The sequence below is a fragment of the Cetorhinus maximus genome, chromosome 4 (genome assembly GCF_964194155.1).
Source record: "Cetorhinus maximus chromosome 4, sCetMax3.hap1.1, whole genome shotgun sequence".
NCBI classification, from domain to species: domain Eukaryota; kingdom Metazoa; phylum Chordata; class Chondrichthyes; order Lamniformes; family Cetorhinidae; genus Cetorhinus; species Cetorhinus maximus.
In genome coordinates, this window is record NC_135882.1 from 68728956 (window position 1) to 68755911 (window position 26956).

General features: G+C 37.6%; 1 protein-coding gene and 1 long non-coding RNA gene across 3 annotated transcripts in view; one reads left to right on the top strand and one right to left on the bottom strand.

Annotated features, from left to right (window-relative positions):
- zfhx4 (zinc finger homeobox 4) overlaps positions 1 to 24053 on the bottom strand; it is a 249213-nt gene extending 225160 nt beyond the window's left edge. For both annotated transcript variants that reach the window (XM_078540278.1, XM_078540279.1), the window contains exon 1: positions 20321 to 24053. The gene's annotated coding sequence lies outside the window, so the exon portion shown is untranslated. The remainder of the gene's footprint in view (positions 1 to 20320) is intronic.
- On the top strand, positions 17012 to 20325 carry LOC144679675 (uncharacterized). The gene is made up of 2 exons (XR_013576402.1): positions 17012 to 17111; positions 18899 to 20325. It is a non-coding gene; the product is annotated as an uncharacterized LOC144679675 (long non-coding RNA).
- Positions 24054 to 26956: the final 2903 nt, after the last annotated feature.

The window sequence follows — 26956 nt, forward strand, 5'->3', positions numbered from 1 at the left end:
AATCTTTTCAAAAGGCCTTCAGATTATAAAGTTTGCTGCTGGCTTTTTTTTTCACTCCTGACATATTTTGTCAGATAAATCCAATAGCATGAGAGAAAAGTAAGCAAATTAATAGAGTGCCAACAAAAAAAAAGATTGAGCTCGTCTTTGCTTCTCATCTGACCAAGTAAATCAGCTTACTTCAAATCTTCCTTCTGAGAGAGCCCTCAGCAGGTATCTAACAAGCCCTGATTAAGCACCAATCAGGATTCTTCCTCACGCTTCGGCTACTTCAATAGGCATAGAAACAGAAATTAATATTTAGTGCATCCAGTCCTACCATCCTCGGGGAAAATTAGACTCAGTCAAATTTTTTCACTGCAAAACGTAATGAACACCATTTCAAATACAATTTTGATGTTGTCAGTCCTGGTGTGTTGCCCATCTCTCAGCTACTACCTCAATCAACTTCTCTCCTATCTTTAACAAATCATATGAAAGCCCCGATGATGAAAATCCTTCAATCATTTCTCAAGGCAGGCACCACAGCCCATATATTCCCTTTAGTGGAAACACAAATGTAGTTTGTAAAGGCCATATCACTATTTCACAGCAGGGTGCAGCACAGGAGGAAAGTTAAGGTGAAAACTCTGCTATCCTTCGTCTCATTGCTCACTGGACTGCAACTACTGTATTAATGACTTGCATAGATCCTGCGTGTCTCTAGTCCTTGCAGATCTCCCAGTTTACAGAATGATGGCACTATACACAACAGCAGGGTGGTCAGCCACTTCAGTGCTCACTTTCAATGCATAACAAAGGCTTTGAGCAAGAGAAAAGACAGCTCACTGTACACCTTCAGGGGCCTGTATAGTACAATTCTCAAAATTAAGAAAATTGCCACGTGTGCAGTGTCAATAAGACAACATAATTTCACACTACATAACTGTGAATAAAAAATACTCTGCTGCTACTGAACACTTGAAGAGCAGAGATCATTCTGTGTTGTATGCATAATTCCTTAGTATGCAGCAATTTAGGGGATTAATTTGAAACAACTTCTGACTAAATAAGGCTTGGGGGATGCACTCTGCTATTAAGTATTGAAGAATAGCTGCTTAAATTTTTTTCTCTAATCAAATCTAATCTCTTCAGCTAAGTCAAAGAGGGAAATGATCAGTTTAAGAGACATCAGAAGATTTACACAGATTGAAAATGAATTAAAATTAGTTTTGCTGTCTGAGATGGGCTAAAATGACAGTCTAATTGCCTCTGAATTGAATATCATAAAGCTTAGCGTGTAATTTTAATCATTGATGAGCTCCAGGTTAATTATGCTCATGGCTTGCATGCAGCGTAAAAAAAGCATCTCTGAAATGAACCTCAACACAAAGACCATGAAAAACTAATAATTTTCTAATTAGTTCACACAGGCACATTTACCTCTGCATTTGACAATTTAACACCAACAATATTTGCATCGGAAATTAGGTTATAGTTTTTGTACTCCTAACAGTCATAAGAAGTGGCAACAGAACACAGCAGGCAGATTTGAATACCCTGAGCACTCTGAGTTCACAACTATAACAGGTCCAATTTTAATCCACATTCAGTAACTGTGGACAAATACAAAACGAGCTCTGTGGTGTATTCTCTTGCCATTTCCAGCACAAAGCAGCCTTACGATACTTTTCATTTGTTGAGCAGACAGGACCAGACTTGACTATCTACTCTTGTTAGCACATAGTGTACATACACCAATATCCGCCAACACTGAATAATTTACATCAGAAATAAGCATGAAACATGTAGTACTATGTCGAGGACTCCCATTTCATTTCATCATCTGAAAAAGCAGACATTGATAAATGACATATCTTCACCACTTTGTGAATGGTTCTATCTATAGCTCCAGAAAGATGCAGAGCAGTATATATTAAAAGCATTATATAAGGACAAAGATAAAACAATTCAATTAAGACAATTATAGAAGAGGGAAATGTACAATGATGAAGCAAGACAAAATGCAGCAGATTGTGATTTGTAATGCGGCATTTCTCAACACTTCAAGCACTAAATGACTCTGTGGGGAATATCTCCATCCTTCTGGGCAATACACAGTGAATCATTATAAACTGATAAATTATAAAATATGCTATATACATCTGAACGCTGATCCTGATACCTGCTGTTTGGACATAGATGGTTTCTGCAGACAAACCAAATCAAAGCCCTCAGTTATTCTTCAGACACTACCTAAGAAATCTTTAACATCTAAAAGCTTTAACAAGCATGCTTTGGTGTTTTGCAAATTTCCACAACATATTTCCCAATAATTTAGATAAATTTGTTTTTTTTGGCAAACTATTTTATGTTGAGCTTTGATCCTGAATCAATGGAACAATTTGCTCTTAGTACATGTCTATTCTGTTTATTGTTTTGTTTGTATAAAATTATCATTTTAAATACAAACAACTGACTTTTATATATGATTGAATTGCTAACTTCTCTTTTCCTCCTTCAGCAAATACAGGTTGAATGACTACGAAGCAAAATAATCAATACTCCTACACTAAGATTAACTGACAAAAAGTGTACATGTTAAACAATAGGGCAATGCCTCTGCACTGAATGAATGTTCAGTTCCCATTGGAACAAAGAACTAGAATCACAAATGCCAATTATACCTCTGTTTTTTAATTGAGATTGTCCCAGCCTTCTTCTCCGCTCCAGTGAGACAGTGTTTGAGAAGTGATTAAAAAGAACGTGATCTGATCAAGAGGAGCGAATAATGGCAGAGGAATGCTAGGTTTGCCACACTGTTAAGTGCTGGGAAAAAAGACCAATAGGGTTCTTGGCTCTTTTGTTTTTCCATCTGCTGTTTAGTTCCCTTATTCGACTTCAATTCTTTATTTGCAGTGTTAGAGGCAGGTTAAAAGCTGTCCACATAAAACACCAGTTCAACCCACGCAAAGTTAGAACTTACATAACTCTCGTAAAAACAAATACAATTATACCAGAATTATATCAAGTTTTCTAAAGGTCATCACTGTCTCTACAGTGGCCTTTTTCTCCACACCAAATCCTCTATCAATATGTCATACTGAGTTAGGCAAAGACAAAGGAGAGGATCAGTGCGAAAACTGCACATATATCTAATCCTGACAAAGGATTGAACAGACCTTCACAAGTGTAATTATACTTGTTTATTTGTTGCCACATACAAACGACTGATGAAAAATCCATCAAAGCAGGATTAAACAAGCACCAAGTGCCCCTTTACTTTCGAAGTCCACATTTAGATTTAGTACTATTTTATTCCAATCTAAAAAGAAAAAATGTAATGCAAGGAGCTTTTGCCTTGAATCTTGAGTTTTTTGCACATTGTGTAATATTATTAAATACATTTGCAACCTATGTTGTGCTATACTTCCTTTAGCTTTTTTTCCAGAATCCATGATTAGAAGCTGTGGTATGTAGTAGCAGGGTGTGGTAGATGCTTTGCTAGCCATGGATTGTGTAAAATTAAACATTCTTTTTACTGCACTTGTCCTTTTTAAGCTTTAAATGCAGGTACTATATTTTACACAAAAAGGCAATAATTATGTAAGATTACTTCAGGTTTCCTAGCTAAAATAATGTGGCTTAGGCCAACAATTATGAACTAATCTTTGGCTGAGCAAATTTTCCTTTATCTTCTCAGTCTATTGGCCATCTTTCAGAACATTTAAAGTTATTCAGAAGAAACTCACAGCCACATGTACTTCTTCGTTACCCTCTATGTGATATTGATTGTTGGTGATATAGCCCTGTTGCACACTTATATAAATAAAATTATATTGTAACAAGCTTGTTGTGTTACTGACAAATCAAAATGTAATTGTTAACTGTTTTACTTTTGACTAATACTGGGCTTAAAATTTATTTGCTTGGCGAAAAAAAAACATTTTAAGATGATTTTTGGGCATTAAACCCCCAAATTTATGTAAAATTACAATAACTGAAAACAGTTTTTAGAAACTACACAACCCTTCACTTATAAGAAAGGGACAAATCAAAGTAAACCAATCTGCATAGCTAATGTCTTTGTGACCTCTCCAATTTAAAACAGAAAAGCTGTAATTTTTTTTGCTGGCAATCTGGAAACACTCTGGAGTTAATTACAGCTGATTCGAAGTGAACCGCACAAACAAAGGCCAGTCTATGTCCAGACAATTATACTGCATTAACCAGCTTAGAGCTTCCTGCTGATGTTTCAGGGCTCTTCTATTACACCCTTCTACCTTCCCAGCATGATATAAAGTGCTCCTGCAAGGATGAATTAATGAAGAGAACTGCAAAAGAATGTGTGACGACCTCTTTTGACTCGGCAAAAACTTTCCATCTAAGTCACTACAAAGGCGGAGAAGGTAATTAAGTTTGAATAGAAGACTGAAACAAAATATACATCTGTCCTGTAAGAGGTGAAGAAATTAAATAGGAATTGGCTTGAAAGTTTCAAAGATAAATAATCATAAATAAATAGATAAATAAAGAAATATTTGTGTGCATTGTGCTACCTGAGCAGCCAAAGTTTGTCTTTATTTTTAATCTTGTTCATGCATGCTGACACTAGTGCTTAAAAACATCTGGTTGCCTGATAAGTTATCAAACATGTGACATATACAACCTTAGCATGACAGTTTCTCTGGATTTCATTCTAAGCATAATTGCAGCTTTTTTTTGCACATGAGAAACAACATTAAACGGCTGACACTTCATTGTTGGTGTCATATTGTAAAAAACATAAATGTGAACTAAGTACCACATTTCTCCACAAAGCTATTTTTAAAAAGTCACATAAGTATGCATTATAATGACATTTTTTGAATGCTGTGAGCTTAGCCCCGATGAACAAAGTTCTCTCACCCCCTTTTGTAAAGATAAGTCAAGCCTCAATGCAACAAACTTTGCCATTACATACCTCCTGCTATATAACCTTACTTGCATCCTTACTGATGCTCCCCCTTGTATGTGAAGCTCAGTATCTGATAGGCCAATAATCTGATAGGCCATAGCACAGCACCTTTCATTCTTATAGCAAACACAATCAATGTATTACTTGTAGCAAAATAGAGCAAACTGCACAGTTCTAATTCTTCTGGCACTCACATTAACTTCACAGCAAGGCTGTTCCACTGGCTGGAGCGTCTAGAATTAAGGGGGGTAGCCTCACGACAGAGATGAGGAGAAATTTCTTCACTCAGGTGTTGTGAGTCTTTAGAATTCTCTAGCCTAAAGGCTGTGGGTGCTCAATCATTGAGTAGATTCAAGGCTGAGATTGATAGATTTTTGGACTCTAAAGGAATCAAAGGATATAGGGGTCAGTTGGGAAAATGGAGTTGAGGTCAAGGATCAGCCATGATATTATTAAATGGCAGAGCAGGCTTGAGGGGCTGTATGGCCTACTCCTGCTCTTAGTTCTTATGGTCCAATATTTCCTCAACAAAGTTCCAATGTGTGTATTCAGCAATTTAAGTTGGCAGTCACTCTTTTGCAATCTAATGATGAAGTAATTTTGAAGTAATCTGCAATTTTGGAGTAATCTCTCAGTCTGCACAAAGATATAGATTTTGAATGTGCAATAATGTGATCAGTCCAACAGTTTAAAAACATATTTAATATATTATTTTCTTGTTCCATTTTTACCTTCCTCAGCTTGTACTATTAAATGCTCTGACTGCATTGAACATTTGTGTTAATGTTACTCAAAGAAGCTTGTAGCATTGAAACATCAGAACATGATGCTTTGCATGAAGCAGAGAGTGCAATAAAGTTGGTATTCAAGCAAGTTAAAGATCTGACATGTAGGAATCAAAAATCAAGGGTCCATATGAAAATTGAGGCAACACCAATGCAAGTCTGCTTTACAATTGGAACTGCACTACTATTGTTTTAATCAGAAGTGGTTATAGATGAAACAAAATAATTTCATTGTGCCCCTATAAGCCTCATGTACATTAATCACCCTCCCTTTGTTTCGTCCATGCAAAGAAGGATTAGATTTTAAATGATGACTGCTTAATCCCTTTGATTTCCCTGTGCTAAATAAATATTAATCTACAAGTCAATCACATCTTGTATTATAATGCAAAGTATATACAATATGAAAGTACTCAAAGGTTATGTAAATTGCAGCTGATTTTACAAGCGCCTGTCTGTTGATAACATCATTTTTTTTTCCATAAAAAAAATGCTCCTGATCAGGATTCAATGCAAAGTTAACAGTCCAGCTTCACATATACAGCCTATCTCCAAATACTTGCTGTCTTTACAAGTCAGCAGCAAAGATCCAGTGCATTAATCTGGACTATGAATAAACAATTATTATGCAATGTTTATTTAAGGTTCATTACTCAGAACCTGGAATTTTACCTCAACCCTTCATAAATGTATAGAAGCCATTTGAATGGCTTTGTACGATAATGTGAGCAATAATTGATGAAAACTGCTGTACTCCTGCTTCTAATTTCTGCAAGTTTTCCAGTTGCTACAGGTTTTGACATTTTCACTCAGTTATTTATGTTCATAACAGATTCTGATATAATTATCAGGTCATTTCTGTGCAGTGAGGGCTCTTCGTGTTGCCACCTAGTTCAAAAGTTGTTCTGCAGCAGATCCTGCTTCAAGGCTAGTTCTACTGTAATTATCTTCATAAAATGTAATCACAGGCCAGGTATCCCAGTGAGCATTCCAAAGCTATTAGCAATGTTTTAGCCTCAGATCTAGTTAAAAAAAGATAAGTATAACAGGAATGTTAGACCTGAACAGGTTTAATAACCAGACAAGTCAGTCTATTATTCAGAAGAAAGATTTCTGCCTGCAATTGTAACTTTAGAGTAATCTTCTAAAAAGATACTCATCATTCCTAAATTTAAAAGGGCCAGGTGAAAATGACCACGAGACATTTTAAAAATATAATCACAGCATTACAAATACTGTAAAATCGTCTTTATAAATTGCACCTTGGTTTTAGGCCAGTAAAAATACAATGCAGCACACACTGCAGTCTGAATTGAATGGACGGTGTATAGTTTTGAAAACTGAAACAGTAAATGTTAACACTTACTGTTCAACAGCGTACCATACTTACGCTTCAAAAAGAAATAAAACTTTTTTTCAAAAATGTTTTGAATGACTAAACGATTTGTACAAATAATTTACTGACTTCATCTGGTTTTCATCCTTTCCAGGGGCTACCTTATTTTGTCACTGATTTTCTCCCCATCCCTTAAGCTATGGCCCCTCCCCCCCTTCAGAGGATATGATTCCAGTCACTCTTTGGTACTTCCCCCACCCCAAATTGCTGTTATTTCTGCAAGTCTTGCTGTAAGCATCAGCATGCTGTTTGCGCACATGGAATTGCACAGTTGAACCCGATACTACCCTCGTTCAATATCCACATATGCCAATTCCAGCGAGGGAGACTGAAACTCAGTTAGAAACAGGAACCCCGGCTGATTTGCTGCTGAGCTCTAACCCAAGGCCTTATTATGTAGCTTCGACTGCCGCGCCAGCTAACTCCACCCAGACCGAGCACCAAGATCTTCCTCATCTATTTCTTTACGCCTCAGCAACTCGTTGGCTAAACCTGGTCACTTGAGTCTCAGTTTGGGTCTGCCCTGGCCTCTCGCCATAACTCTGGATGAAAGATTGGCAGAGTCCCATGGATTTCCTGAAGTGACGAAGGAAAAACTCCACGGCAATCGAACCTCCACTGGTCACACTGAAGGGTGACTTTGTTTTATTATTGTCAATCCATTATTTATCTGTAGATGATCCTTTTCCATCTTTTCAAACAAGCGTTTGATGGGGGCTCATTTTCTTTTGTTGTACCATCCTGATGCATCACTCTCAGATCTTCCAAAATGTATAATGCAATCAAAACCTTAAATAAAAATGCTGCAATAGACACTACAAAAACGGCTAACTGCTATTGTAGGGTTTTCTTTTTTTACATTTAATAAAATAGTTCAGCATAGCTGTCTCTTTAAGGAACACGATGTCCAACAGAAGTGAAAGCCCGATATTGTAACTTCACACTAACCGACACGGTCTTGACTGGTCAGCTGAGATACACAATAACCGAAAAAGTACTGCCTTCCGATAGACCCTTGTAGAAATGGACAACAATAGGAACAACAATAGTAAATTGCAAACTATACCCACATTGTATGCATAGCTAATAGAATGGAACCAGTTATAACTCGACCGCTTCACTATAGTATTCCATAATAAAATGCTATTAGTGATTTCATTAAAGTTATGTTTTATTGATATAAAGTGTCATAACCCATTATTTCTAAACCTTTTTCGTTTCTTTTACTAATAATTTGCTGGAGGGTAAGATTAGGAAGGTAATTCTATTTACAAAAGTAACACATGTCAGTCAAGATAAACAGGGTGACATAATTGACTAGCTCCAGCTGATTATTTTAGCAGCAGCGTAATTCTGCACGAAGTAACGTGAATGGAGTAAACTCTGCAAGTTTATTCAGTGAGCGCTGGTTCTATTAGAGCCATTAACAAGTCGAGCTGTCAGACTATAATGAAGGTAAATGATTAGTTAGTACAGCAGCTGAAGACTTCTTTCAATGTAATAAGAGTTAATTAAAGTTTACCACAAGACACTACCTAAAGCAAGATGTTGATTACGTTTCAGGATTTAGTGCAAACAGACAATAGCTGGCAGTAATTAACAAAGCGATAATATAATGAAATGGAATATTAATTGTGCAGCAAAGACTCAAAAGCTGCTGTTTTATGATTGACTTATTTTAGTAAATATTTTACATAGGAATAACCAGGAAAATAAAATGCGAGTCGTGAAGCATTTTAGGGCGGAAAAACATAACTTGAGATTATCAATAATTTTTATTATGCTTAGATCATTTCCACAAATTAGAAAACGAATGTTAGACAAACCTCTCCATAAAGAAGCATAAGAACCTCTGAAGTCAGGTTTAACTGAGAATTCTTCTGCAAGTCTGAATATTTAAGAGAAATGGGACTGATGCTATTTGAACTTGAATTTGAAGTTTCCTGAAACACTGCCCAGTGTCTCTTCCCCCTCCCCCTCCCCCCAGGAAAATCAGCAGGGAAAAAAGGCCAATCAAGTTGATCTTATTTTAATGCTAACAATTTAAAAATGCATTTGTAATGCTTTGATTATGAACTTGTGCTCAAAACAGACAGATAGATAAGACAGTATTTATTTTTACATTTTTAATCAAAGTGAACTATTTCAGCTGTTTAATAAAAGGAACAATAACTCGCAATACTGACAAAATATATATACAAGCGCTTTTTAAACATTTCATAGAATCTTTCACTCAGAACCTGTTATTTCTGCTAAATGCACCAGGTACTTATTGTTTCCCCATTTTAGTAAACTAAGCAGTCATTAGACCACTGAAGCTATGACGACAACTATTCTTTACACAAATTATCTCTTTATAAGCCATTGCAAAATTCAAAGAGAAATGAAGTCTGGTTCTTACCTCTACAAGTGCACAGTGTATGCTCAACTGCCTTAAAATACTTTGTTTATATTTAATTTATTTGCACTGTTAAGGTTTCACTAAAGTCTGATGTCACAGCCCCATCTATATTCTTTATATCACATTTTATCAATTTCTACCATCTAGAGGAGGCACACAATAAGTTTGCTAACCCTACATTTCCCTACAGTTCCATTCGTGCTGTGTCCAAAGCACTGCACCAAAGTGTCTCCTAATGCCCTTTTGCCCCCTTTGGCACTCACAGGCTCATTGGTTCTGACATTTTCACTTCATCTATGACAAACGATCTCATGGCTGTGATCAGATTGTGCAAAAGGACTACTTTATGCATAACTAAATCATTAGCTTCCATCAGTGCATTTTCCTCATGTGAAAATAGATTCCATCTCAATAGATCTCATCCCAACATTTTCCAAGGTGATCATGGTGTTGCTTTTTTTAAAAATTCCTTCATTGGCTAATAATGTTTGCACATACATGGAATAGCTGTTTAGACTCTTGCTTTGTAGATCAGACAGGATATGAGAAGGCTACTTAGTAAGTGCTTCTCAAGGGATTTCAGTAACTGTACTCAACCTCTGCCCCATTGCAAACACTGTGCCAGATATCTGGCTGTTGTCTATTCTTTTCGCTATTTTTGGGGGCAGGGGCGGGGAGTGTGGTGGGGGTGGGTAATCAGTGGCAGATTACACTGTACTAGTATTACTGTAAATTTTCCTGAATACTGCGCACATTTCTTAGACCAACACAACTTTGATGTTATTGGCATCTATTTACATAACAAATGCCAATTAAATGACAAAGCAATACTACTTGCAAGATACAGATTGGACCCAACTACTCCTTTTAATTAAAACCCACTACACATTACTTCATTTATTTAAATCTTAATGTAAAAGTGAAAGAAATCTACTTTCATTTTGGCCTAATTAATTCATTTTTGAATGAAGGTCTCAACAGGATTTGCTACAGGACAAACTTTCAGGGATGGAGTCACCTTCCTCCTCTCTGAAGTGCTTTCCATTTCTTGGGACTCTGAAAGCAACTCTTCAGGTGACGTTCTTATTGGCACCTGTCCCCTCTTATTGGGCCAAGGAGAAAGTAGACTGGTGTGTTAAGCATAGTTCATGAATAAATCGGAGGTGAGCCAGAGAAAGTGCTCCCTGTGATTTGCCTGTTGACAGCAAGCACTTACACAGACCTGTATGACCAACAACACTTGGCAGAGCTTTAAAGGTTCCAGCTTTGCAAGTTGCTTCATTTCAGCAAAGGGACATCTCTACCCTATTTTCATACAACTTAAAAACCTACATGTCTATGCTAACTAAATGTGCGCCCTTTATACTGTGTCAGATAATTGCTGGCATCTTTTCATGCAGAGGGTGTACAAATTGAAAACCTGCAGCTCATGCTCATCTGTCTAAAGAAGCTGCCTCCATGTAAAATCTACAACTGTCACAAAGAACAATACAGAAAATTTTATTCACTTTAAATCCCTTTTAAACTTTAGAGGTTCAGTCAGCCACAGCGACAGTCATGTTAAGACCTTTGTTACTTAAGCAGTTCTTTGTTAATGCTTTTTAAACCGTATTTTGGTATGCCCAAGCAATATTAATATTAAGATATATAAATTGGGAAATGATTATTGAATTGACATAATTAATAAAACAAGTCGCTAACAGGTCAAATAAAGAATTTAGGAGGAGTTTCTTTATACAGAGCGGTGAGAATATGGAACTTATTGCCACATGGAGTAGTTGAAGTAAATAGCACTGACACATTTAAGCAAAGGCTTGCTGCATACCTGGAGAAGTAAAAAAGGAATGTGGGAAGACTTGATTAGATATGAGGAGGCTTCTGCAGAGAAAAAGTACCAGCATGGACTATTACCTCTTCAGAGTTCCAAAGAAGAGTCATATTGGACTCAAGACGTTAACTCTGTTTCTCTCTCCACAGATGCTGTCAGACCTGCTGAGTCTTCCCAGCACTTTGTGTTTTCATACCAACATATACCAGTTGGGCTGAATAACCTTTTTCTGCACTGCAAATTCTATGTAACATGTAGCTGTAATATCTCATCAAATCATTTCACACTATTATTTAAAAGCTGTAGGTAAAGCACTATATAGTATAAGTTAATTTTTATAATCTCACACAACCTCCTAAAGCTTTCTATGATCTGTGAAAAATATGCACACATTTTATATATACCATATATACAATGTCTGATCTGTGACAGTATTTTTGATTTTACAGGAGAGAATTGCTTTGCCCAAAAGTATCTGTAAGACATATTGTTTTTTCCCTGCATTTGCTTTCACCCATCATTTTCCCTTTTACATTAAACAGATCATATATGCCGGCATGCACACAGCTAATCCCTATTGTTTCCGAGAAGGTGCAGGCATTTCTGGATCTCAGATGAAAATTTCTTAATAACAACATTGCATCATCTGTCTCAAACTTTAAGTTGTTTCTATTAAGCAAATAATGAATTGGCGCTAAGTAAATGCTCCCATAAAAGCTTATTCTCATTAAAAGGCATATACTGCATGCCACCCGAGGAGGCATTTCTAACTAGAATGCATCTATACTTTAGGAGGTCTGGCAGTAGCTTGCTTCTTAAAGAAAGTTGATTAAATATTTGAAAAACACATAATTCCTATAATTATCGATGTCCCATTGTATGCTTAATCATGGATACAATTCGAGTCTTATGCAACAGAAGATGGCATTAGGATAGCAATTCATTTCCAGCATTTTAGCAAAAATGTTTAAAAATATGTGCATTTCAATTAAGGAAAAAGCTTATCTACAAAGATCACTCTCAGTTCCATGACAGGCTGGTAGCAGGCTAGTTTCAATATGGTACGTTATACAACAGTTATATATAGTCCAAAGAGTCACATACTCCCTGCCAAATACATAATTAAAGAAACAACAAATACTTTATGGTTTTGTGATGTTGTCTGCTTTGTTTATTCATCCCTACATTAGTATGATGTTAAATCCAACTAATTCATATCTTTATCGCTATTTCAAAGAATCTATTCTTCTTTTTCATTCAACAGTTTTATTGTCCTTTTTTATCCTTGATTATGTTGTGGCTAAATGCTGTGAATGGCTTTGAATGGTTATCTCTGCTAAAACAAAAAATAAATCAGATTTCTCTTTAAACAAAACCTGAGTATTTGCAAATATGATTTCTGTAGTTCCTTCTACAGGAAAATACAGCATAGGATTGGATGGTCCTGGTCTCTCAAGGTTACAATTTAATGGATAGGATTTAGGAATCTTCCCTATAGAAGCTGACTACATATCAGTATTAGCTGTACATTTCAAGTTTCATCAAAGATGAATTCTATTCCTGTCAGTGTAGTAAAATACACTGAACTGCTTTGCATGCCAGCAAAATGTAATTAAAGGAAAAGTGAAAAACTTAGTGCATCCAATCTCCTCCTATACTTTAACCAGAGTAATGCCAAAGCATGTGGATTGTACACGTTAAAATTTTAGATATGATGTAATTTGAAAAAAGAAAAGCATCTAACATAAGCAAGAGATATCTTCATTGTTTAATGCTATTTTGTGATTCAAAATAAAACTTAATAACCTTGTCAGAATGAATTGCTACGTGAATCAATCCACCTTTTTTTTTGACACAGTGGTTACACTCATACTGTGTAACAACTGCGTTTGTACAGTCTGTCCAATAGCCTCACTGGATTATTTCAACATCATTACAATTATTATTTTTGTAATTTAGAGTCGTTTAGCTATTCCTCCTCTATACTACGAGAACACGGGCAAATTGTAACCAGCTACTAACCTGCCTGTCATTCAATTCTGCAGGGACTGGAAATGTGCCAATTACAGCACATGACAGTTTATTAAATGTGTTTAACACAATTATAAAATATGCCAATCTTTACAGAAACAGAATATAACACATTTTTCTTGTTAAAATAGTCATTCGCAAATTAAAGTACCAATATACAGTTGCTCTGATTTCAGTTTATGGTATTGCAAGTGCCCTGAAGCTTTTACAGCTTAAGTAATTTCACATTAAAAATTAACCTGACAAGACCTTTATTCAAATGACAAGTATGTGCATAAAGAAGTTTTGTGAACTGGCAGCAAACAATAGGGGTCAACAGCTGACGGTCTATGTCTACACTCGTCTGGGGCCTGAAACTGTTACTTATTACAACCTAACCCCGTGTGAAACCTTTCAAAAGTATACATAGGATAAATAATTATTTAAACAAAGGGGCAAAATATCTCACTTTATGTTACTAAAAATACACCTGTGTATTTTCACTTTCAGAATGATAATGAAATAAAGATTCGCTTATCACTTTGATAGCTGTTGACCAATAAAAGCTTATTTTCTTTAAAAGTTATCTCTGATAAAGTTTTGACCGCATTTAAAAAAAACTAAACACAACATAATAAAACGGTGACTTTTTTCACAGTGTATTTTGTTTGTATAACACTGTAATTATCAATGTTATCTTTCTATAGAATACTGCTTCTAACGTTTATTGGGGAAAAAATGTTACTAAAGAAAATAATTGAACATCCTTGACACTGGTGGTCAATATTTGGTTTGTGACATGCCTGGCATGTTCTTGTAACTCTCCTGTATACAAACCTTTTTTAACAGCCCCAAGCTGCACCATTATCATACATATTACTTCACAAGAGGAGAGAATCCAAGGGAATTCCATAAAGCTGCTGAAATATGAGACTATGCTTGTTTTCTCAAGTCCTGGACAAATACATCTTTAAAGTGAGCTGAGCATTTGGGGGGAAAAAGAAGAGCCTGCATTTTCATCTTCCTTTCATCTTAGTCATTCAGTCAACCATTCAGTCTGCCATTCAACAGTAGTTTTCATTATGCAAAAAAATGCTAATCCTTTTCCGATGCTTTCACACTTGTATAAACCTCCATTTCTCCAACTGAAAAGCAATTATATCAGTTTACGTTTCTGTCAAAAAACAGGATTAATTCTGGAACAGCAGAATCTCTTCTTTTTTCATATTCTGTTATCGGAACCGAGATTATTAGTGAAGGTATTTCCACAATGCAAAGCTACACTTGCTTTTAGGCTGTGATTTAATTGGTCAAAGAAAAACAGCTTTAGTTACTGCGGAAACCCTTTTCAGCAACAGAATTGACCTTTCCTTGCTAAGGTCTGAATAGAATGAACCTGAAACTGGTCTATTAATCAGAAACAAATTATGAAAGAATGTAGCTGGACTGTTTGACACTGTGCTGTCTTAGGACACTCAGTAAAAGCTAAGTAACAATGTCCTCTTCATGGGTAATGAAGAACCATGACAAATGAGACAGAGAAACTATTCGTTTGCATATGCAAATTCCTATACAAAGGAAACATGTACAAACAAGTGTCGTTGTAAGGTGGATTAGGCAAACAAGGCTTTCTTTTAAGACACTCCGCAGCCCTGAACATTAGTCAGCACAATTAACCCAGTTACCATGGTGACTAATGAAATTTTACCATGGTATGAGTTAAATTAGAAAGCTAGTTATGTGTTTCCTCTACCCAACTCAAAATTCATTATTTTCTCCAGAACAATAATGCAATTGTACTCGGCTGATCTCTGCCAGCTCAACAAGCCTCTAAATTGACAATTTGCATATGTTAATATAATTAAGTGCTAATTACATGAAAGTTGTACATATTCGCATGCACTTTCCCTGGGTGCTGTTTAGCTTGAACTCCATCCAAGTTTTTAACCCTAAAAGAGGTTCTAACCAGGAAAGCATTGTTGAGTTGCGCAGCCTTAGGGCTCAAACAGAAGGGCCCTACACTTAATACGTTAAGCCTACTACTAGTTTCTTATCTGTCCACCCACAAAAGTTGTTGGTATTGTGGGTATGTGAACTGTACCAATCTTCCAGCGTTTCTGACTTCAAATCACAGCTTCACTTTTATCAGCCCATGTAGCACAATAATTAACTCACACCAATTATTCACAGTACAATGATTCAACCAGTTACACTTCCACTTGTGGATTGTACAATGCAAAATAATCTGCCCACAAAATCACTGAAAAACTCATACACAATTATATAAAATATCTGTTTAAAATTATTTTATTGGCATTAACTGTGTATGGAAATATTTGTCTTTCTGAGGAGCATGAAAAAATCCCCATTAAGAGATTTTTATATTGAATCTGAATAAAATAAATTTAAAGTCAGACATTTACAATAGCAGCACATGTGAAATAAATATAACTTTTCAAAGCGAAAGAGAAAGGAATTTTTGGCAAAATAGACAGCTTGCATGGATTAAGGAGCCTTTGTCCTTTCTCATATGCATTTCTTTTTGCAGACTAAATTGACCGAGTCTGCTCCACATTTTTAGGAAGGAACATTTTACACTGAATGGAAAAAATGTTCTGCAGTGTACGAAAATTGGTGCAGCTGCATCTGAACTTCATCCAGATGGTTCACAATCATAAAAATAACCTCGCTTTTACTATTTTCCCACATTCTGATATAAAAACCTGGCTGCATGTTTCCTTTCAATTGAGTGGCTCATATAGAGAGGGGGGGAGGGGGGTGGGGAGGGAGAGAGAGAGAGAGAGAGAGAGAGAGACACACACACACACTTGAAATTGACACTGATTCCTGATTTGAGCCTTAATACATTCGGCAATGGCAGTGGGAATAAGACTACTTCCGTGAAACAGTAACTATTTTCCAACACCAGTATACACTCACCGCCTGAACTGCAATGAAGAAAGCTTCTCTCAGATTTACACACAACCACACACACACACACACGCACAGACACACACACACATACACAGACTACATATACAAAATCATGTACAATAAATAAAGAGTTTTTAGGTTAGAATCTGAAATATTTGTAATTTTCAAATTTGGTTTCAGTTTTGTTATTTTATTTATATTTATCACATTTAACATTCTGGACTGATAAACAATGTCCTGACTCAAGAGACTTTAACAATTTTAATTGCAACAGAGTAACATATTTCTTAAAAACTACCTTGATACCAAAGTTACATGTTAACCTATGTTTTGCCTTTACAAAACTATTCTTTTGTACTTTTGTTGTTAAATTTGTTCACTAACCCTAACACCAGCAATTGCTGACTGTTTCAATATGCAGAAAGATGTTTTAAAACTGACAGCATTGTCACGTTACACGACAGTAGCCTGGATATGTTGCAAGCTTTTACCTGTCAATAAACCATCACCAAATCTTCACTTGGTGATAGAAATATTAAAGCCCAGCCCCATTAAATGTATTCATGCTATTTATAGATCTGACACAAACAATAGCAACTAGCAGATATACTGATAAGCTAACTCTTAATAAGTTTGATGGCGTCACATACACGTCAGCAGCAAATTCCTGGTGATAACTTACGCAAACATAAAAATGGATTTTGAGTGGGAAATCTAAGTAAAAATACTCAAGTGGAGAATGCATCACATCAAAGAAAACAAAGTATTGTTTGCCAAACAATTATGCCGCTGGTGTTTGAATTTAAAATGTTTATATCAAGGTAGTTAACTTTTGAACATTTTTATCTTATTGTTGTCAAAGTCTTTTTTTTAAACTATACCCCACTCTGCAGGATTTTATCGTCAAGTTAGTTGAAAATTCTCTTGAGTAGTTAACAAATAATTTGGCTTCCACCATTAAAATTAAAGCATAATTACCGATTCAGTACATATTGACATATGATTAACATAATATTTTAGGTAACAGCCAACATTATGAATCTGGCTTTCCCAGGCCTTTAACTTGTCACATGTCAAATGCACAACAGTACATGTTCTGATGGAGACTGCCAGATTCCTTGGGACATCTTCCATGTTTCAAGCTTTGGAAAAGAAAGAGATAGGGAAAAAAAAAGGCTGGGAAAAAAAAACGTTCTGCAGTGGAGGATTTTAAATCACTAAGCCTCTTCTAATAGACTTGAGACTTATTGAGGTAGAAACCATAAAAAATGAAGAAGGGAAATTTAATCCCTGAAATATTGATTTGCACATTAATATCATATAGGGTGAGGGCAATTTGGCTTCATGGAAATGACACATTGTCGACCCTCGGTGAAGTCAGAACCAATCTTACAGCTGAACATGTCTGAATCTCAAGAGTTATTAAGGGCTTTCCTTCTTGCCTTTATGAGTTTTCCTCTGCCTACCAATTCCATGTTAAATGTATTATCTTTAAGAAATAATTGTAAAACCTCAGGGGTTTTTCCAGTTAATGGAAGGGAGGCTAAACCACATCAGATTCTGAAATGCAACATTAAACCCTTGCAATCAACAAAGCCACCTCAGTTCTGCTTCCATCCAGTGCAGGCTATAATATTGTTATTGTGGATAATCTAATTTCACTGTGTAAGTTTTAGCTTATGGTTAAAGTGCCAAGAGAATATTACAGAATATATGAACTGATTCACCCAGCCCCTCTTATTTGATTAGCCATTTTGCAACATAAGGTTTTTAAGAATATCAATACAAAATTAGAGGAAATTGTTGCATAAAAACACACGTTTCTTGCACCATTTTGTAAAACGCTTAACTGCACAATCTGAGCGGATAAGGTTCTAATTTAATTGTGGATGAAACATGGCAAACGTCAATGAGAGTGCTGCATGATAATAATCTATACAAATCTCATTCTTAATCATTCCAAAATGAACAACGTTTAATAAGTTAACCTACTGTATTTACAACTATTGTTACAGCCTCAAATATTTTATTAAGGCCATTGACTAAATAATATTAGGGCAAAAACAAAAGGTTATTGTATCAACCAAAGTGTCTCTATCTATGTGTAAAACGAATATAAAATGTTAGCATTTGGTACCGTTCGATTGCTGAAAAATAACGCGGCTGTCGTTCTCCTGGAGAAAGAAGGCGGGGGGGGGGGGGGGGGGTGAGAAACAAAACAACAAAACGACTCGCACAAAATACCTCTGTCGCTATATGTGTCCCTGTGTTCATATACATAATCCATATGTACGTGTGCTTATATAGTTATGTATTTACACCCACTGCAAAACCCATTGGCTATGCCTTTTACAAGTACAGAAAATATTGTATCGCAGATCAACTCGCCCGTCTGAGCCGCACTGTATGTATTTTGTTTCCTTTGTAGACAGTATAGAAAAAAAAGTGAAAGTATTTATTTCGGATGGTGACGGTTTAAGACAATTGAGTCCTTTCGCGTCAAAAATTGTAGAACCAAATCTCCGAGAACTTGGAAATTAATAGTTTTCACGCCACGTTTCCATACCCATGCCTTTTTTTTCCTGAATCTAACTATTTTTAAACCTAGGCTTCGTGTCGGATATCTGGTTGTTTGTGCCGACAGTTGCTGCTGGAGTGATGAAGGGGAGAGAGTGCGTTACATACCCAGCCTTTGCTCTGAGTTTAAACGATCGATCCCCGTGTCACTGTCGTGTCCCAATCGCAGAAGTCTGCCCCGAACGGAAAGGCAGGGCTACTCTATACCAGCTTCAATAATAATCAAAAATCAGAACACAGCGGAATTAAGGCAAAGGGAGTTGAGGCGCGGATATGGCTGTCTGGAGCTCCGTGTCGTGTTAGGAAAGACACTGAGAGACATACAGGGATGAGTCGGAACGGATAATATGCGATACAAATTGGGGACGAAGAGTTTAGCTCGGCTTTTGACAGAAAGAGCAGCGGTTGCTTATGGAAGCAGACACACACACACACACACACACACAGAGCAAGAGGCAGAAGGAGACACACACACACATACACACACAGGCTCATCCAGAGACCAGGGGAGCGTGTCTGCCTTCAAGTTCATCATCATCACCATGAGGTCTGATCACCCTGAGAGCATCACCCTGCAATAAACACACATCCTGCTGCTGCCGCTACCTTCCTACCCAGGCTGAGAGATGAGTTTTCAGTCCGGCCGAGCTGCCTGCTCCCTCAGCCATCCAGCAGCCCGGCCCACACACTGGCAGGTAAAAAAAAAACCAGCAGCAACAAAAGAAGACAAGCGAACTAAATGGTGTTTAAGTTGGGGGTCGATCCTCGCGAAAAGAATGTTTTTTTTAAAAAAGCGAGAATGATTTTTTTTTAGTAAAGTGAGGGGTACACTAAAGATCGGTGATCGCCTTTGGGTTTTAAAAACAACTTTTTGGTGCAAAGCAATTGTTTTTTTTCCAAAAAAAAAGCTAACTGGATGGTTGTTAGGATTGTAACTGGAAATCGCCTCTCATTGGGAAGCCGGCAGGAGTAAAGTGAACAGTTCAGCGCTGGAAGACAGCAAAGTGCGGCGCTCGGACACTGTGGCCAGCTTTCCTCTCCCTCCCTCTCTCTGTGTGTGTGTGTGTGTCTCTCCGAGAAACTCCTCCACCCGAGACCCCCAAAAGAATGAGCAAGTTGTGTCTGGAAGTAGTTTCACTGGGAGGCGAGGCGATCTGACAGCTCGATCTCTCTCTGATGTGTATCTACACGTCCGAAAAGTCACACGATCGCACTTGTGTAAACACCAGGTACCCGATCTCTCCAAAAAAACACCGAGAAAAAAAAACCCTAATTCAATCGCGATTAGAGACCATTCTCTTTTTTTTTGGGGGAAAAAAAAATGTTTTTTTTTGCGAGAAAGAGAAAGAGAGAGTCCAGCCAAGTCAGTAATGATAAAGAGTGCGAATCGATAACGCAGCTCATTGTGTCACCGAGATAATACTAGCTTACCGCTTAATAAAGTGCAACTTACTAGTTTCCCTCGCAGCCGCCTCCTCTTCTTTATTTTTTGTTATAATGACATTAATTATTGTCACATCCACTGGCCCCCCCCCCCCCGGTTGGGTTTAAAAGAAAAGAAAAAGGATCCCAGGCCAGCAGAAAGTCGGACGGGAAGCGGTCCTTTGGGCCCGGCTGTGTAAGCACTCTCGTCGGCGTGCGACCGCAAACGGAAAAGGGAAACTGGAAATGAAAATCCGATATATCTTTATTCTGCTAATTATTTTGCCCTGTAAAAAATGGCTGATTAAGTTGAGTGCGCATGTGTCTTCATTACCGATGCACGACGGGAAGGTGTAATTAGTGAGGTGATCAACATTCAAAAGATTGGACTTGACGCTTTGAAGTTGAAGCCACGGTGGCCGCTAATGGAGAGGCTTCCAAAGCTGACCCAGAGCAGCGCCTCAGACACACACACCCAGTCAAGAGGGAGAGGGAGAGGGGGGGTCAGGCACACACACACACACACAGACAGGGGGGACACAGATACCCTCATACACAGAGAACAACACAGCTCCTCGCTCCCGTATCACTACATAGACAAAGACACACACACACACACACACTCTACCTCTGATTTAACACGAGACACAGAAAAACACCATTACAGCACTGGAGCGATTAATGCACACACACACACACACAGGCACACACATACACTCACTCTCTCATTCCCACAAACTCTAGAAAGCGGATTCACCAAAACGAAACAAAAAAAAAAGTCACATCATATACAAAGGTCTACGTCCGTGCACTGGACGGACCCTGGCTCTATAAGCGGAGTCAGTTTTTTTTTGTTATAAAGTCTGTGTCCCCCTGTGTAACCGCTGTGTAAATACAATTAGATGCATTTTGCAAGTTGGAAGTAAGGCGAAAAGTCATCAACTCGCAAAAAATGCAAGTTTCTCGCCTGAAACGGGAGCTGTTTTTTTTGAAGAATGCACATAAACAAAACTAATAATTTCTCAGAGAAAAATGTGTAGAAAAGAATTCGCGCCGGGCGATCTTAAATAACACCGTTTCGCTGCTTTTTATATAATCAGACCATTCGGATCAAAAACTAAAAAAAAATACGAGGGCAAATAAACACAAGAACCGAATAAGGTTAAAAAAAATCAAAAAGCCAACCTTGTCGCTTTCACACTAATCGCTTCTTTTCAATGAAACACTACCTATATTGATTGCGTTGATATCTGATCTACTGACGTGACTTTGCAACAGCAATCTAAATGACAATTTCCCTCTATTTTAATGTTTGTGTCTATAACCCTGATTGTATTTAAACTGAAATAACGCGTGGCTGTCGCGGGGGCTGATTTTGTTTCAGATAGGTCTTAACAGCTGGCAAACCCTACCTTTTATTTTGTTCTCCTCTGTCCCTCACCCTTAATAGTCGCTATCGAATAAGACACTAAGGATGTTAATCGTTATGAGAAAATCAGGAGATCACCACTTATCTGGGGGAAAATCGAAGGCACTTTATTCAGCGCTGGGTTAGAGGATATGATAAGGCTGGGTGAGATAGAGTAGAAGTGTGGTGCCACATGTTTCTCTCTGTCCATTTCTCTCGCACTCTATTCCTCCCTCTTTCTCTTCCATGCTGTTGTGTACTGAGGTCTCTATCAGGGTCCCTGTGTACAGTGGCCGCCAGTAGCCCTCAATTCGCCGCCTTGATCTCTCCCCTTGTCTGTCACATCGCCTCTCTCTGTGGGACTCTGACCGCTCACACCAACCGATCAGCACTGCTTAAATGTTAGGAACCCGTGCTCCAGACACCTCGATAACCCTCACTCCCCCACCGCTCCCCTCCCTCCCCCCGGGGGCTATTTGCCAAAGGCGCTGTGTTAACTATTTATTTCTTTTTTTAAAAAAAAACTCAGTATCATGCTTAAAAGTCGGTAACAATCCATACATTGCTGATCAGCAATAGACAAGATATAAGATAATCGTTTCCTACTCAGTGGATAAAGCTAAGAATTTTGCACCGAGCCAAAACGGTTTTGTATTTCAACGATAAATATATATTGATCGTCTTGAACTTCCAGCAACAAACTTATCTAGTCTCTAAGTTACGGTTCAACCTGCTAGACTTTAGGCAAATGCCACACAAGAACAAAACTTTTGCAACAGTAAATGCTTTGCTGAGTGTAGCAACGGTTATTCTATATTAAATGTTTTACTTTTCAAATCCATTTAAATCTCAGCCATTTTCACTGGCTAGAACCCGCTTCTTAAATTTCACTGCATTATCGCCCACGATCCACTACTGAATCCTTTAATTCAGTTGGAAAAGAACGCATTCGTCTAACAGTTTTGTAAAAAAAAATTAAGTGTTATACAGTCATTTCAGGATTTGATTTAGAAACAGATTTTAACAAGTTAAAAAGTAGTTCGTGCATTACCTGTGTTTCATCTCCAGCTCTATCAATCCTTTATTCTATAGATCTTTGTAATTTGATTTTAGGGATTTATTTTGTACACAATGTGGCAGATCTTTTTTCTCTCTCTGTTGACGGGAAATGTATACGATGAACACGCCTGGCGCCCTCTGGGGCTTAAAAGGTCATCACTTTGACAGCAGGCTGACCATCATCTCCTCCCGGGTTCGGCCCATTGTTTATAAACACAGAAATATATATACACCGCTTCCTATCACTTAACAACAGAAATTTCACTTTCTATCCTGGAGAATTCACACTGTTCAACACACAAGACGCGCAATAATGAATACTATATAATGTAACATTTTCAAACCACCAAATTGTTCAACTTGTGTTAGAAACATAAACAACAGCAGATAATTTGAAGGAGAAAAGTATATTTTACCTCAGGAATTTTATCGATCACTTCTTTCTTGGACACACTCATTTAAAACGAACTAAAAACGTTTGCAAAAACCCACGGATTTAAAAGGTTGTCATCCCCAAAGTGTCCAGCGCAGCAGGCCCAGTAGAAAAATGTGATAAATAAATTCGAGACTGAGCGCTGCCTCTCTCAATGCGGACATATCTGACTTTAATTTAATATTCCGCAATCATATTTTATAACGCAAATAATTCACGCCTATATTTCCAGCGATTTTGCATGGAACCCGAGGATTGCACTTAATCGCGTATAATTCACAGCAGATATAAATTAGTACATTGATCATTCGACATTTAATATCACTCTATATTGTTGCTTATCACTGTAAAACCTTTTAAGCATTTTAGATAGCTCACAACCCATGCTTTACACTTTCTGAGCTCTCGAAAGAAAACAAATTAAATTCTCACACAACCAAATCGTTAAATAATTTATAATCGAGTAATATAGACTAGATGTACCTTATGTAAAACACTACCGTTATCCCATTGATCTAGTGTTGGATCGATTCGATAAACGGAAATCTATCAAAGCGCTTAAATGTGACATATCATTTACAATCAAACATTTCTTCCCACAACGAAAAAAGGGTTATTTCATGTAAAAAATAAACATATTATACTTGACTTAGTCTATTGATCATGGGAGCATAATTAACTTGTATTTATCATAAACTTCACAATTACAGCATGTATTTACGATCTTGTTTTGAACAAATATACCTGCTTAAATATTTCATATTCCAATATTTTAAATTTACGATTTTGCTTTTCTGTCACCCTTAAAACGCTTCAGAATTAAACAGAAATAAATTATCCATTTCGCATTGTGTGCGGAAAACAATGCACAAAACCCTGTTTCGTTTGTGTGTTTTTTGTAACAGGATTCACAGTTGAAGGGCAACCTCTTACAAACATCGCAGAGTTTAATTTGTACACTGGTATAATTTTTTAAAAACTGTATTTTAGCATCTCGGATTCTATAAGACTGAAAACGCTCACTAGAAACATCTTTGAACAATGTTCAGTGATGAAATGGAAACACATAACAGGTTTATATTTGCTGTGCTGGATCATACTAATCCCTGCTTTACCCACGTCTATGTTAGACTACACAACACTATTGTTTCAGATCTCCATTTTTTCTTCAAAAAATTCCACTAAATGGCGACTATCAAATTCTGACAATGTAAATTCGAACTGTTGCTGTACAATCGTTATTTTTATTTGTTAAAGAAAATCGATGAAATTGCCTCTAAAGTACTTAGTGAGGCGTGTTTGTACCGACTAGGGGAGAATACTAAATACAGTGGTTGGTCGATGAAAATTGAGTGGTTAGGAAATGTTTAAGTACACGCTCCTTAACGCTTGACTTGGTGACTGAAATGCTGCCGCTCTGATCTTTCTCACTCTCCCCTTTTTCCTTTTTCTTACTCTTTTGTGTGTGTGTTTTTTAACCAGCAGCCTCCCTTTTTGTCCATCTCCTCCCTTCCTTCATCCTGAAACTGTGTTCTGATCTCTTTCATATTCTTCTTCCTTTCTCTCGGACTCTCTTCATTTTATCCGTTTTCCAGAGGCTTTCCTTTCCCCTTTTAATGGTTGAACATTCGGGGTTCCCCCACCCCCTGTCACGCTCCCATCTCCTTCAGGTTTTAATCCCAGTTAGCCCATGATTAGACCGTGACGCAATATTCCGTTCATTTAGCCGCCCCCACACCCCTCCCCCCCCCGCCCCCACTCGTTATTCTCACTGGCTTGTCGTAATTTTATTTACGTCCACCTCCCCTCCAACAATTTCTAATTGTATTTTCATTTTCTTTCTCCAATTTAGACCACAACGTCTCTTCCTCTCTCCCCGTCTTTCACGGATCTGTCACTTCCCTTCGATGTTTCCTTCAACTTTCTATTCTTCCTCTTTTCTCATTCTTTATTCCCCTCTCCCCCTTTATTTTTCTCCTTCGTTTCCTCTTTGCTCATTTTCTCCTTTCCCATCCTTGTCCTTGCTCTCTCCTTCCACCCAGAATATTCTTAGTTCCTAATATTCAAGACCCCAATCTCTCTCCCACTATGTTTTCAATCCTCCTTTGTAACGGTCACTTTAACTCCCCTGCTATGCCCCCTCCTCCACTGTGAGTTTAGTTTTTCTCCACAGTTGAGTCGTCCCTGTATTGTCTCATGTTCTCACATATTCTGGCTGACTTTCTTCTCTGTTTTCTCGCTTCCTTTTTCAGTATATTTTTCACCTTTTCACTTGGTCCCTGTATTCAATCACTTAACCATTCCATTCCTTCTTCCTGCACTTCTCGGTTTATCTCTAAGTGCACGATTAGAATCCATCCTGACATTTTCATGTTTTCTGCCATCGCTCTTTCCTTTCATTTCCACTTTCTGTGTCTCTCCTATTTTCTCATCTTCTATATCAGTCTCTCTGATACTTTTTCCTTTTCCTTGTGTTTTATCATTGTCCTCGCTTTCTCTCTCCACTCGGGCAATCACTGCCTTTCCACTTTCTCATTCTCGCTTACTTCCAGCTGCAATTTCTCAAGTGCTCACAGTGTTTCATTACATTTTCTCTTTCTTTGTTTCCTCTGCCTCATGTTGTATTTCCCATTTTCCCTAAGTTTCAAACACACTTCCAACATTTTCACCCGAATGCAAACTTACATTTTCTCTTTCACTGCCTTTTCTCCCTTTCTCCTTTTTAAAAGCACTCCTTCTCGGCATTTGTTTAAGTTTTCTCTACATTGCTCACTTTCCTTTCTGTGCATTTCCCAGTCTTTCCTGCATCTCCTTCAATCTCTTCCTACACTTCTCTTACTTTCACTCTCCCATGGAACCTTTGCTAGGCTATATTATTCACATTTTTCCTCATGCAGACTGGCTGGAAGCTCAAGGAGTTTCCCACACAAACTCACCTTTTAAGCAACCCCCTCACTGATTGAGCTGTGGCACACAGGTCAGCAGTTGATGCCAAGACAACCATCAAGCAAGATTCCAAGCACTGAGCAAAGTGCCAATCTACACAGCGAGAGCCAGACATAGGCTGCAATTGCACAGCACATTTTGAAAGCCAAACCATGGGGTTATTTTGCATTTAAGAAAAATACAATCACTTACTACTGCAAAAATGGTATTACATTTTAATCTTACACACTTATATGTAAAAATATTGATTGTCATTTTTCTACAACCTAGATAGAAGTTATGTTCTGTAACTACAAATGTTTTTAAAAGCAGTGAATATATATTGCAACAGTAATTTCAAAAGGCAAAAATATTTCTGTTGTTATTATTTTCTGTCCACTCTTAAGATCTAGGCATTGCTGGCAAGCTAACTGCTCAGCCCCATTCCCTGGAGAAGGTGATGGTACACCGTCTCCTTGAATCACTGCAATCAGTGTGGTGTAGGTGCTCTCAAAATGCTGTTAGGTATGTAATTCCAGGATTTTGACCTAGTCATGATGAGGAGTGGTGATAAATGTTCAAGCCAAGATGATGCGTGACTTGAGGGGGAGCTTGGAGGTAATGGTGTTTCCATGCACCTGTTGTATTTGTCCTTCTAGGTGGTGGAGGTTAGGACTACTATAGAAGCTTTGGTAAGTTGTTGGATTGCACCCTTTAGATAGTACACATTGTAACCAAGGAGGAGCTGTATATTTAGACTAGCGGGTGAGATACCGCAATTGCTTTGTCCTGGATAGAGTTGAGTTACTTGAGTGTAGTTTCTACCGCGCCACCCAAGCAAG